Below are 14,949 nucleotides of genomic sequence, written 5' to 3' on the forward strand. Positions count from 1 at the left end.
ACTTACCTGATCTTCTGCTGATACTTCAATTTTCCAAACTACGGGCTGCTCTGGCATGTACATATTGACCCTTCTTCTTGAATGGATATCCCAACCACCTTCCATGCCTTTTTATTGACTCAATACTGTCATGAGCATCCACACTCATCAATAGGGTGACAAAGAGGCCGAAGGGCATGGAGTTGGGCCCTAAATCCAGGAAGCTGCCTAGGATTTTGGGGTTCTAGAACCCTGAAGAGAAGAACCAACCCAACATACAAAACCTGGAGATGCATGCTATAAAATACCTGTTACTTGTTTATTTGTTAAACTTTTTATGAATGCTATTTTTTACATTCCTGCCCAAAACACTCGATGTATCTGAACACAGCTCAAGAGGTAGACAAAATTTGAGATAATTTGATTTCCAAAATAATGAAAATACAATTTAAATTATGGCTGTAAAAATGCAGGTGCCTAAACTGGCCTGGAGAGCTATTTGTGGTAAATTTCACTAGCTGGAGGCCCACCTAGGAAGGTGTAGAACACTGGGATCCCCTGTTTAACTAGCAAATACATTTGGGCATTTGCACTATTACTATTATCTCACCATTGTGTGTATCTATTTGTTTTTGTTAAACTATATGCCACTAAGCCCCAGTTCACACAGAGGCAGCCCGACTTGCAGCGCGACTCTGTAAGGCGTCCTGCACATGACTTCAGCGGCAGCTTGCAAAATGACTTCTGTATAGAAGTCAATGCAAGTCGCCCTGAAGTCATCCCAAAGTAGTACAGGAACCTTTTTCTAAGTCAGAGCGACTTGAGTCGTTCCTATTCCTAAATTCCTAACGGTTCCATAGTACAGAACGGAACGCGACTTGTCAGGCGGCTAAGTCGCCTGACAAGTCGCCCCTGTGTGAACCGGGGCTAAAGCTCATTTGGCTGTACTTCTCCTGTGGATCACAAGATTGCAGATCGTTCTGCACTACTGTGACCCATTTTCAGCAGACTTCACAGAGCTCGGTCCAGTCTGGGGAAAGATCATGACCATATGGTCAGGATTCACCCACATGCCTGGACCGGCATCCGGATATTAATTCTGTGTGCAAGTAAAAATAATGTTATTTTTAAAATTCACAGTTCATTGCAAATCTAAATCTTTTGTGTTCAGGCTTGGGTAGATGGCCTTTTAGGGGGCTGTCCAAACCCTCCTTGCACCAAGCTGGTTTCAGGTTACTACACGTTTTTGGGGCACGAATTTACCTCCTAAGAAAGTTCCTTACAAGTAATATATATATTTATTGATTTTTCATTTTGTACAAAAACATTTGATCCTATTGAATACTCAGCACTGCTATACAGTACAACATGTTATTAGGGTGGTAAAAACTCTTACATTTTTTAACATATTCTGCTGCTTTTCACAGTTTTTTTTCAGTCTGATACGTAATGTACATTGTAATCTTTTGGAGATAAAATTAAAATAAATCTTTTAAAATAATAAAAAATTATACACTTTATAAAGCTGCTTTTGCAACTTTCAAGCTTATGAGGAAACATGAGGTCTTATGTTCAACACATTAAAATAAGATTGAACAGTAAAACTGTTGTATATACTGAGACATTTTAAATGTTTTTCATCTCGTTAAATCCACAATAAAAGAAAAAAAAAAAAGAAAAAAAAAAACATTGTAATGCATACAGATTTCAGTATGGGGAGGGGGGGATATGTGATGGGAGGGTGGGGAAAATGGGAAGCATTGTGGGAATATTTTTTTTTTTTTGGTTTCAGTTCATTTTTGTATTGTATGAAGATCTGGCTGGGGTTGATTCACGGGAATACTGATGGTAATGACAATTTGTGGCAGTGATTCTAACATATTAAAATCCAATCTGTTCAGTGTTTACTTTTTAACTGAATTATACCCCTGGATTGAAGAAAAAAAAAAAAAAAAAAGTCTTCCTTGTGGTAGTTCTATGTAGTTTAAAAATATGAATAAAATGTTTTTGATTTGCTGTCTGCCTTTTCATTTTTTTTCTTCTCATATTCTTCATACTAATTCTGTCTATATTTTGTTATGGACAATGGATCAATTGTATGCTATTAACTGTAAGTTTGTAATATTCAGCAACTAGGACAATAATACTCTTCAAGCTCTGACTAGCTCTCTGTGCTGCCCAGAGCAAATTTTTTACTGGTGTCCCTTTTGGTCTTGCTTCCACCTTCGTAAATAGATGATTCCCCATCCTCCCAAACATGCAGAATCATCTTTCAAGTCAAAAAGTATCTGATCAGATATCAAATAGCTGGGTTGGAAGATGCACCGTACATATGTTGACCGGCCATGTTTGTCTCAGGTGGTTTGATCTTCATGTGTGGGAAGTTAAACACTTTTTAACCTGCTTCCTAAAGGAAATCACCTTGACACATGGGGGGGGGGGGGGTCTTTACTACAACTGGAGCAAATTGAATCTGGAGGAGCTGGGCATAGTAACCAATCAGCTTCTAAACTCAGCTTGTTCAATTAAGCTTTCAAAAGGAAAGCTAGAAGCTAATTGGTTGCCATGCACAGCTGCTCCAGCCTCCAAATTATGGATGCTCCAGCTTTAGTAGATTAGTAAGAATGGCCTTGGACAAAATCCAATAATATTCTTGGCTGCATATTGATTGTTGCATTTCTGTTACAAAGGTACCTCCACTCATAAACAAGTCAGAGAACAGCCTTTGTTCATCCAGCCCTTCACATACCTCAGATAACCCTTATAACCACAAAGTAAAGATATCACCAAAACGTATCACCTTTTGGTGTGCCCAATGCGAGCGCTTTCTCCTAAAAGTACAGGGGAAGAAACTGTACAGTATAGAATATTTGACAAATGGCTATAGACCTGACCTGCAATATTCTGAAATTATTTTTTTCACTGGGCTGAAAGATATCAATGGGGAATTATATAAAATTCAAATTAAAGTACCTCTGTGCTCAGTCACAACTAAGACAAGTAAAGCAGCAATGTGGTAGCAGGCACCGCAAGCTCAGTATGCTGGTTTATATCACCCAAATTCTGACACTAGGAGGTGCAAACAAATGCCTATTAAAGCATGACCCCTTATTCAGACTATCCTAGCGCTGGAATCTCTGTACAGCCTGCTTTATGTGCGAGATCCCCGTGCTATTTTTAAAGGGGCTTCCAGTGCATGATGAGGGGAGTATACAGCAGAATGGGGCTTAATTAGTATTACCAGCATCACCAGCGTCATGTGATGCCTCCCTTCCACCACGTCCTGGAAACAAGTCCACGGCGAGCACGAGAGGCTCGGGAACCCGACAGCTGCTGCTGTATGTTATGACCGTCCATATCTGGAGGTGAACCACATAAACTGGTTACATCTGCACCGTGTATTGCGCAGCTATTTCAAGCACCATGGATGATAGAAACTAGCAGCACCTTGGATGCAGACCTGATACAGACCGCAGCACCATAGGAGGGTATTGTATGCTTGACTAACATGTTCTAAATTGCTTGAGACACTGCGCATCACAGAGGGGACCGCTGTTTATAGACATTTAAGATCCTCATGCGTCTATATTATACACCGGTACATATGACTGCTATTGAGGATACACCTATTGCAAGAGCACACTAGGAAGTGATTGTATCCCTTCAGTGTTCATAACCCTCAACTACCAGGTGCATTACGTTCTGGTCCCGATTTTATTCCCTTGGCCACTACAGGGGTGTTATCCCCACCATCTTTACATAGGATTTTGCCTTTGGTCACCTATAAGGAATAATTTACGGACTGCCTATACTCCAGTACTAATGGTCTTTTTTGGCATAACTAATTTGTTTTTCAGCCAATTTTTTCCATCATCAGCAGACATTGACTTTATTGGGGTTCCCCTTTATCTTAGTCAGTTCACTCTCGAGGCTCAGTTAGCTAATTTTTCCTTCCCTTCCCCTCCCCCTTTTTTCCCATTCTTTTCATGGGCTCGAGCCTTCCAGGGACCCCTATATGGATGCCCGTGCCTTATTATTCACATTTTTTGTGTTTTGTTTCATACGACATTGTCGTGGCATGCTCATCCATATATAGATCTTTGGCATCCGGACGATTGTATATTTGTACTTTATTGTTGTTTGTTTTGTCCATGTCCTGTGCTGTTTTATAGTCACACCCAGAGATGACCTGATGCTGGCATCCTGGGCTGTTTGTCAAGTTTTAAGTATCCCTATTATTATCTCTCATTGAGGAGTACCTCATGGGAGGAGTTTTATAGTGGTTTCTATTTACTAATAAATTGCTATTATTTTCCACTTTCCCATACATAGTATGCTGTGTCGCTTATTTGGTCTTTCGGTTCTTTTCAGTCTTGATTAGGAGAATTCAGTCTTTTTTTGGTATATGCACTATTCGTTGACTAGAGTGACACTACCCATACTGGGTACATTATGTATTGAGGACACACTAGTGTATTACTACACACATACTTAGGCCCCTTTTTTTTGTTTATGTTGATTAGTATTAGGGCTAAGGGCCAGTTCACACTGGGAATTGCACAGGAACCCGCTGTGCTTTCCTGTGCAATTTACATGTGGGGTGGTGGGATTTGAGCCCATTTATTTTGAATAGGCTGAATCACACTGGGCCACAGCAAAAGCAGTGCATGCACTACTTCAAAAAACACACTGCAACTGGATTGCATAGTTTTTCTGTACCATGGGATCCAGTGCATGCAAACGCGATGTGTTTGCGATCTACGTTTGGGGTTTCATTAACTTAAAACTGCAGTGCGTTTTGAACATGGTGCAGGAATCTTGCACGGAAAACTATAAAACTCCTTACAAGGGGGGTGAATAATTTTGCAAGGCACTGTAACCACACGCTCTCTGAGAAGCTCCAGTTTTTTAGCAAGCAATAAGGAGATCACAGAGAAAGGAGAGGAAGGACCCATGTCGAGAACTGAGATATTCTGTACCGTTTACAGATACGTCAAAACTCCTATTATTTTAATCATACAGTACAGGATACACAGAAATTGATTCTTAGAAGATGGGATGCCCCCCCAAAAAAATTTGAGTGGTGGGCAACAAAAAAATCCAAAACAGCAGCAACATGGTCCACAGGAAAAGCAAGAAGGCTCAAAAGATCTGAACAGACTGCTGACAGCTGAAGCACCTTGTAGCCAAAACATGCATTAGCAGAGCCCAAACTGCCACCTGACAACACACAGTTTTTAAAACGTGAACAAAGGGTCAAGTGATGGCACACAACTTGTGAGAAAAAGAGAGGGCTCCCAAGAAGAAAATAGGGGGGGGGGGGCCCAAGGCAGAACAATGACTACAGAGAGAAGTGTTACTAAACTCAGGACCCTGCATTCACTATATCTGGTCTCCCACAGTACACAGAACATGGAAATGCAATTTTTTTAGTAATTGTAATCTGCTAAATACCTTCTCTCATCAGCAGTATATAGCAGTCTTGTGACTTCCATCAGTGTCTGGCTGAGTATTGGTTAAAGCTTGTAGGAGGTGTTTTCAATCTCCCCTGTCAGTCCTATGAGGCTGCAGGACTCCGGACCCTCTGTCTGGACAGGGCTGATTGGCCCTGTGCTAATCACATGCACCTTCCGAAAAAAATCATCTCTCATCTCTCTAGCAATACACACAGAGTGCCCCCCAAGGCTCTGTACTATTAGGAGATGGATTGGAGGCTGTGGAAGTCGAGGAGGATCAGAGAAGACAGGATCAAACAGCCCTTTTACACAATGCAAAGGATTAACCCTCTTAGGTTCCACAGTGCGTATAACAAGCATGCTCTACTGCATTTACACACTTATTTTACTGTTGGGGGTTTAGTAACACTTTCATTCTTACAGAGGTTCTTTTAAGGGAACACAAGGGGAGGTCTTATTATATTTAACTCATAATAATACTTCTTCTTTGAACAGAGGCTCAAAGGAGCAGGAAAAGGGGGGGGGGGGGGCTCAAAACTGCCACTCTCCCCAGGTAAATATGTGCAGCTGGGGAGAGTGGCAGGTAAGTGAACTACTATTTTGCTCTATATTGGTAGCAAAGTTTCACTATAATAGATAGATATGTAGTTATGATGGTTTATATTGTGGGTTAAACCAGGTCACAGACTGTTAAACAAAACAAATAACCAAAAAAAACAAAAAAAAAAAAAGAATAAGAGGAACAAACAGGGTGGAAATTATTCCAGAAATTGAAACATAGCATTAGATTGTTGTAATGACTTTCTATACCTATGATTACAGAGGTGTTTGGAAAGTGTGTGCACAGTACCATTGGCCTTTCTAATTTCATTGTCAGTGGTGTGTAATGCCTCCCCTCCTCCTCTTATATAGTGAATGGGAATCAAGTCAGCAGGGACCACGCCAGCGTAATGAACACACAGCCCATCTCGCTTTTTCCCCCATCACGTCTCTCCTGGCCCAAAGGCTACAAGCTGTCACAGGCTGATGAGGTTCATATCTTGGGCTATCAACCAGACCTCCTCCACAGCATGCCACAATTTCTCTCATGCCCAGTGCCCAGGGGGCATCATTAATGCACCCCATCTAGAAGCAATAGAAGGCCCTCATCGTTTGCAGGATAGCTGTGTGGTCTTTTTAAAGAACTTTAATGTTACAACTCTTCGTCAGTTAACCATTTAATGCAAGAATTGGCACACAGAAAAACTTATAGTCAAGCCATTGATGTAACAGAAAAAGGATATAAAGCAGAATGTTCGTAGCTTGCATAACATAAAGTATCTGTTGCATGTTGTGTAGAAAAGACCTGAATGGGTCTGTCACAGTCACCCGTTCCAATGATCATTGACTAATAGCCATTTATAAGACCTACATGTAATGGCAACCTGACATGACCCATAGAGATTGCGCCCACAACTCTACTTGAACCTGACTTTCCAATGCTGTGTTACAAATAGTGGAAAATACAATTGCTCTCAATTGCAAGAAAAAGAAAAGTTGAGTCCCAGGCGCTAATCACAGGAAAAACCACATAATGCAATATATGTTCAGCTGAAATGTGCTGCTGTCTAATGGCAAAGGATCAGATGCTGCAATGCTGAAGACAAAAAGGGTTGACAGCGCTCAGGAACTAAGCTAGAATTGATGGGTAATGGCTGCATAAAAAGGTTGCTGGCGATTTACTCCAAAGATTAAAACAGTACAAATTTGAAGGACAATGTTACCACAAGGCTGTAAGGTTGGCTCAAGCACTTATGGATCACTAGAACCAACCGGGACAACCAACTGTGATCAGAACACAACAGCTCAGCGGAGGAGATCGCTGTGCTAACTTAGTATAGGCTCTGACCAGAGCTGACAAAACTCATAGTGTGTACCAGGTTATAGTGTATCTTGCCACTTTATAGAAAATAAGTGCATTACAATGTCGGCAGAATGCACATGGAAGCTTGTACTCCAGCAGACAGCATGGTGAGTAGTGGCAAGTTCTCACATGTCTCCTGGTGCTTGGTTAAGTGACCTGTGGAACACTTTTCTAAAGAGCTATAGGGAATTTGGCTTGGAACATGCACCTCTCACTTGCAATGTAGCTAATCTCTACCCTCGCAGTCTGTTATAACATAGGAGTCTCCTGTTACATTGGGGCTGATTTATGAAAGCCTTGTGCCATCAGTAGAGGCACGAGGCGCAATGCACATTTTCATATTTATGAAACGGTGCGCCAGGAACACAGCGCGAATCCCCTATTTACTATAGCGATCTCGGCGCACGGGAGAGTGCAATCTGTGCGCCACTATGGACATGGCACACGGCATCTTCAATTCAATATCAACAGAAGATGGAGGTGCCAATATTATGGGGTGATGTGAGGAAGTTTAGTAACAACTGCCCAAGTAATAAATATGCCCAAAATAGAATGAGAAAGTAACCTTTTCAGAGAAAGCCTGCTGTGCCTGCAAGTACGTTTAGAACTGCGTAAGATCAATATAAGCAGTGCGCATGCACAAGCAGCTCTTGTGCTTGTTCAAATGCGTTTGTTGACTGCACGGTCAAAATCTTAGTAAATGTTAAGCAACGTACATGCAATTGCATGGGTTGAATGGGCGCACCTCTAAACTTGTCAATTTGTTTTTTACGCTGGTTCACCTTTATGTATTTTTTTAAGGAGATTTGCACATAGGTCATGTTAGCATGCTACGTTGCCAGCATGTGACATGCACCCTGTTAAAAGTATGTAAAAAGACTCTCGCTCCTATAGCTCCTCCTAAAAGGGCATTTAACCTCTCCCCTCTAATGCATATGATTTCCTTGGGCTAGCTTGTGTATTTAAAGGGGAACTCCACTCCGTTCTCAAAAAGCTGTGAGCTGCCTTCACAACAGGGCCAGCTAGGAAAGGGGCGAGAAGAGCGATCGCCCAACCCCCTCCTGAACCATACAAAGCCATGTGCACAAAACATAGCTGGCTGCCTTTGGGGCATGTTGGGCTCAGCCCACTACCAATCACAAAGCACCTTGTACCCTAGTTTAAAGGGGCTTTCCACATTCTGTAAAGCCCCCTGTCTGCAGCCCCCACAACCCCAGTCTAGGGTTGTGTGGAAGAGGCCCTTGTCTCCTTGAATATGGGAACAAGGTGGTTGACTTTTGGGGTGCCCGAGCCCCTCCTCCCCCCAAGCATCCACCCCCCTTTCATGAGCTTAGTATCGTCCACAAATACAGAGATTGAACTGCTTACCCCATCCTCCAGGTCGTTTATGAACAAATTAAACAGGATTGGTCCCAGCACAGAACCCCGGAGGACCCCACCCCTGACCATTCCGAGTACTCCCCATTTATTACCGCCCTCTGAACACACCCTTGTAGCCAGTTTTTAATTCATGTAGTCTATGGTAACCCTATGGTCCATGCCAACGGACCTTATTTTGTACAGTAAATGTTTATGGGGAACTGTGTCAAATGCTTTTGCAAAATCCAGATACTCCACGTCTACGGGCCTTCCTTTATCTAGATGGCAACTCACCTCCTCATAGAAGGTTAATAGATTGGTTTGGCAAGAACGATTCTTCATGAATCCATGCTGATTACTGCTAATGATTACTAACATCTTGTATATAGCCCCTTATCATCCCCTCCAAGAGTTTACATACTATTGATGTTAGGCTAACTGGTCTGTGATTCCCAAGGATGTATTTTCGGCACTTTTTAAATATTGGTGCTACATTGGCTTTTATCCAATCAGCTGGTACCATTCCAGTCAGTAGACTGTCTGTAAAAATTAGGAACAATGGTCTGGCAATTACCTGACTGAGTTCCCTAAGTACTCTCGGGTGCAAGCCATCTGGTCCCGGTGATTTGTTAATGTTAAGTTTCCCAAGTCTAATTTTAATTCTGTCCTCTGTTAAGCATGGAGGTGCTTCCTGTAATGTGTCATGAGGATAAACACTGCAGTTTTGGTTACTGAAGCCCCCTGATTCCCTCGTGAAGACTGAGGAGAAGAAAAAATTAAATACCTTCGCCATCTCCCCATCCTTTGTAACCAGATGTCCCTCCCCATTCTTTAGGTGGCCAATATGGTCTGTCCTCCCTTTTTTACTGTTTACATTCTCAAAGAATTTCTTGGGATTTTTTTTTCTCTCCTCCGCTATTTGCCTTTCATGTTCTTTTTTAGCCATCCTTATTGCACCCTTAGATTTCTTGTTGCATTCTTTTTAAAGTCTGAATGCTGATGATGATCCCTCAACCTTGTATTTTTTGAAGGCCTTCTCCTTTGCTTTTATATGCATTTTTAATTCAATCTTATTTTATTGAGAAAGGAAAAATGTACAGTATACAGTTATGTCATACAAAAACACAAAAAATAGAAATAGACATCATTGCGATACTGGTAACATATCATCTCATGTTTTAAACAATTTGTGAGCGTTTATTGATTTAGATTGATGTTTAAGCCTGCGTAGCTATACCGTCTAAACTGATTAAAGTGCAGGTGAGCACCACTATCCACTCAACGAGTGGCGTCCACCTATTGCAAGCAAGCTAGGGCTAATGTTGCTGTGCTAAATGTATTTTCTCTAATGGGGAAGCTCAATGTGTGTCACGTTATTGGTCTGATGAGATTAGAGAGTATGATTTAGGTGATCGTGTAGCGCTGTAACATATAAGGGGAGAAAGGGAAAAAGAAGAGTAAGAATAGAGGAGACAAGGGACTAAGAAATACAGATATTAAGATAAAGACATTCCACTCAGGTCACCCAGTTGCATTGGTGGAGTCCTCTGTAGCCCATGGAATAAATTCCGCAGAATAGCGGAAGACAGACCATGAGGTCCAGGTCTTGGAAAATTGTTCCTCCTTACCAGTTTCCTGCGACAATATCCGTTCCAGTCTATTAATTTGGTCCACCTCAATTTCCCAATCCCCCAGAGAAGGCATGCTTGTCGACTTACAATGTCTGGGCAGAACCGTTCTAGCTGCCGCCAGAAAGTGACGCAGAACGTCTTTTTTGACTGATTTAAGCGGGCCAGGGAGCATAGATAGCAAGGCTATCTCAGGAGAGGGTGTAACCGAGATCGCCATGAGTCTGCAATATAAGTCGAGGATCTTTTGCCAGAACCTCCGCACAGGGGGGCACTCCCACAAAATGTGGAGTAAGGTCCCCTTTGATGACAAACAACGCCAGCAGGTATCCGGGAGCGCTGGGTTTATCCAGCGTATTGTCGAGGGGCATCTATACCAACGGGTCAGTAATTTGAATCCCTTTTCTTGCGATTTGGAGGCTAAGGATATTTTATGAGTCAGAATGAAGCACTTTTGCCAATCTACAGGTGAGATGGGGTGACCCAAATCTTCCCTCCAGGCCTGTGTGTATGGGGGAGGTCAGGATTATAGACCATATGTATGAGAGAGTATAGTTGAGAGACCACATGCGTAGGAGGGTCAATCTGGAGTAGCATGTTCTCCAAGTCTGATGTGTCAGTAAGTACATCAGGTAAGGATGGGAAGGTTCGAATAAAAGATAGCACCTCTTGCCTCTGCAGCCAGTGCGTCGAAGTACGGGAAGGTGGGCCGGAGGGAACGTCTTGAATCAGAGAAGAATCTGAACGCAGGACTTGGGCAAGTCGTCTGTGGTCCTTCTTGCACCAAGGGCCAAAACTCTCTACTTGTAGGGCCGTTGGAAAAGCCGGAGCTCCAAACAGTGGAGTCATGGGTCCTTTCAGAGGAGATAGGGTCTTGGAGGAATTCATTCGGGTCCAAATTTGTATAGTTTGTCGGGTGAGGTCGCTCAGGGGTAATCCCCCTTTTAGGAATTCAGTAGGCGTCCACGGTAGTGCGCGGAGATCTATTGAATTGAGATGGCTCTCTATTTGTACCCATAATTTGGTGGAGGAATGATGGAACCAGTTAACTATACGTGTTAGTACTGCTGCTCTATAGTATATAGAGGCATCTGGAGCTCCAGCTCCACCACGGATCTTGGGGAGCGATAGCGTCTCATAGCGTATCCCAGGATGAGCCCCCCCCAGATAAAGGAGGAGAACAGTTGTCGGAGTTTCTTAAAGAACCAGGAGGGTATTGAAATAGGAATTGTCTGGAACAAATAAAGAAACCGAGGGAGGACGTCCATTTTTAGAGCATTCACCCTGCCTAGCCACGGGCACTTAGGATGTGGAGTGAGTAATCAATCACCCCCCCCCTGGGGGCCCTAGAGGTATCAAACTCCCCTTTTAGGATACATGTGCCCCTTGGCCAAATTAGCGAGACATTCCCCCTTATTCTATTTTTCATTCTTTCTCCTACTCCCTTCCTTATTTATTTATTTCATTTTTTCTTGGATCCTGTTAAATTGGGACAATTCATTGGCATTAAATATATCAGACAGATTTTGATAACCTGCTGGTTATTTATTAATAAATTCTTTTAAAATATTAATTATTGTTCAAACGTTGTTTGACACACAGCCTTTCATACCCCTTTTTTCTTCTTTCCCATCCTTTTTCCCTCAGTCAATATGGCTGACCGTCATTTGTTTTCTTGCTCTGCCCTCTGACAAACAATCTATAACTCCCAGGGCCTTGAGTACCTAGCCCGCCTTTGGGCTTGTAGTGCGTCTGCGCGGAAACGGGCCTCGAATGACGCTCGCTTCCGGCGTGCGCATGCGCCTACTCACACCGTCGAAACAAATGACGGAAGTGTAGGCGCTAGTTTAAGATAGGACAGACCCTGGATGGTATCTGGTCTCGCCCCCATGTCACCCATTGGCCACATGGAGCCTGGGGGAGGTGCCTCACAATACGTCCGCATCCCGATGGTGACGTCAGACGCCACTGGGATGGAGGAGCCTATTTAGTTCGGCTCTCTAGCCGCTATCTCCTGACAGTGGCGCTGAGGCTGCAAGGGGAGGTATACGCCGCTCTCCCCTTCCTTACACATCCACCCCACCTCTCAGGTAAGCTAAGCTCTTCATTTTAAGGGGGTTATACTCCTTGTTGAGGATCGATTTTATGGCATGGTTAATTAGACAATGCTCTCCTGAGTAATTGGTTTATTGTATTATCTCTTGTAGTTTACTGGGGCAGTATACACTTGGATCTTCTGATCTGACTCTCAAGGGTTGTCCTTCTGTGATTGCCACCTTGTGGTGAAACTGGAGTGTTGTTCTCCTTTATGTTTTTGTTCATATGGCTTTTACAGCCCTGAACATTCACCTTTGATTCAACCTATAAGGTAAATTTTTAAACCTCTCATTACTCTACTTCACCGACTGCCCTGTTTTCCCCGTTATTATTATTTCAATCGCTTAGAAATATTCTTATTACTTTTTTGTAATATTCAATTTCAGTTACTCTATACTTGGGCTCCTCTGTGGACCAAATAACGGTTTGGGAGGCCTTAGACGGGTGAGACGCATTCTTTTGATTGGCATTTGAGCCACGGCACTTTATACACTTTTACAACTTGTTTGTCTACTAGTCATCTCTGAATCTGTTTTGGCGTTGGTAAGCAAACCCTTACTCCTTTCATCCATTTTCTTTCTTTTATGTTGTTTATACTTTTCCTATGTCCACATTGATGTTCCTTCCTTTTGTGGATCTTGGAAACTAATGGAATATACAGTATATAAAAATTTCTAATTCTTTGCTTATACTGATTAGTTTGTGTATTATTATAGACTTGTAGGAAAATATGGGAGATTTACCCATATATATTGTCTGTATGCAAATATATATACATCAGTTGATGTTTCTTCAGCACTACTTAATGTATTATACGTCTTTGATAAATTGATATCTTTAAGTGTTTTGTAAGCATTGTATTTATATTTTGTTTTGTTTTCTTTTCTTCTTTTTATCTATAGTATGCCACATCTGTACCAAAAAACTCCTGATGAAGCTCAGTTATTGAGCGAAACATGTTGAGATTGGTATCGCAAAGTGGTGTCAAATTTTAAATTTTCATTATCTGATTATGTTTGTTCAAGATTGTATGTTTTTAGATGATTGTTTTGTTATCATTCGTAACCATTAAAGATATTGAATTTGAAGTTTATTAGTCAGTTTGGCAATTTGCATACAGTGTCTTTTTCTTCTTTTTTTGAGGTTAATCTATTTTCTTACTGACCTACCAAAATTTTGAAAAGCACCCTAAAAAATCCCAGGGGTATTCATACCCCAATCCCCCTTTCTTTTTTGTATTTATTTAACAGGGATGCGGTGCTAAGGGTTAACTGTCCATGCCCTCTAACAAATACTTCTTGTTACATTTTGGGGTGTTACCCACCCACCACTGCTTGAGGTCACGGACAGTCCCCAACCATTACCCCCTTTTTTCCTTTATGGAACTACTTTTTCTTTATGGAATCATTTTTTTGTCATTAGGATATTTTTGTTAATCTTACCTATATATCATGATTTGCAATTTGGAAAACCATTAATATATTCTTTTTGTTGTTGGAAATACATATATTTGTGTTACTGTCATCTGTTATTTTGGGGCTAATATATTTTTTTTGGATACCCCCAGTACATCTATTAGGCCTGATTCTTTGGGTGGGTACTATCTATCAGCTGGAGGGAACAATGACTAATTACTGTGGGAGTGCTTTTGATGGTCTTATGAATCATATTCATAGGTCTCAAAATGCCTCTATGGGGGGTTTGACCATGGACCGTTTTTTCTCAAGACTTCAGAAAATGCTTGAGAAAAAATCCAGAGTCTTCTGGAATAAATGGTATTTCCTCAAATATATTGAGGACCGCGTTGTCCCGTGGGGGCTTAGAATTCAGATTTTCCCCTCTAGTGGCAATGTAGACATAGATTTCCGGAAAGAATGGGAAGAAAACCTACAGGCTTGTTCATTTAAAATGATGGAGCTTCTCTGTGGAGAATACTCCAAGGAACTCATTTTGGTAGACAGAGAGATTGAAAAGTTATATGGTGAGAATCAAGCTATCACCACTAGTGACCTGTTCTCCACGCGAGAGGGTACCTTAAAAACTGACCTAGAGGGGTACGTCACCGAAATTCTAAAAACTAAGGAGAAAAAATATGTGAGGGACAAACTTGCTTATGACAACAGTCAAGCCTACCATTGGGGGCAAAGAAATAACAAAGCAAAGAGATGTACCTACCAAACACGCAGCTTTAGACAACAAGGGGGGGAACCAAATGAATCAGATTCATCTATCTCCTCTGCTTCATCTTCTCAGGCACCAAGTACCAGAAGCTCTAATAGTCAGGAGACAACGAAGGGCGTGAAGGACCATACCAGCACGGGCACAGTAAAGCGCACTCCGCACATGAAAGCCCCTATGGTTACACGAGCCAATTCGGCAAAAGGTTCGTCCACCTGCGCACCGAGTCACCCGGAAACATATATGAGCACCCCCTCCACGAATACTCCTCTCCCCCTGTCTCCTAGGCTACAAGTAAGTAACACTATCTCTGCACCTACACATGCGGATTTTCGTCCAGCACCGATAT

Source organism: Aquarana catesbeiana, linkage group LG09 (assembly GCF_042186555.1).
Source record: "Aquarana catesbeiana isolate 2022-GZ linkage group LG09, ASM4218655v1, whole genome shotgun sequence".
Taxonomy (NCBI): Eukaryota; Metazoa; Chordata; class Amphibia; order Anura; family Ranidae; genus Aquarana; species Aquarana catesbeiana.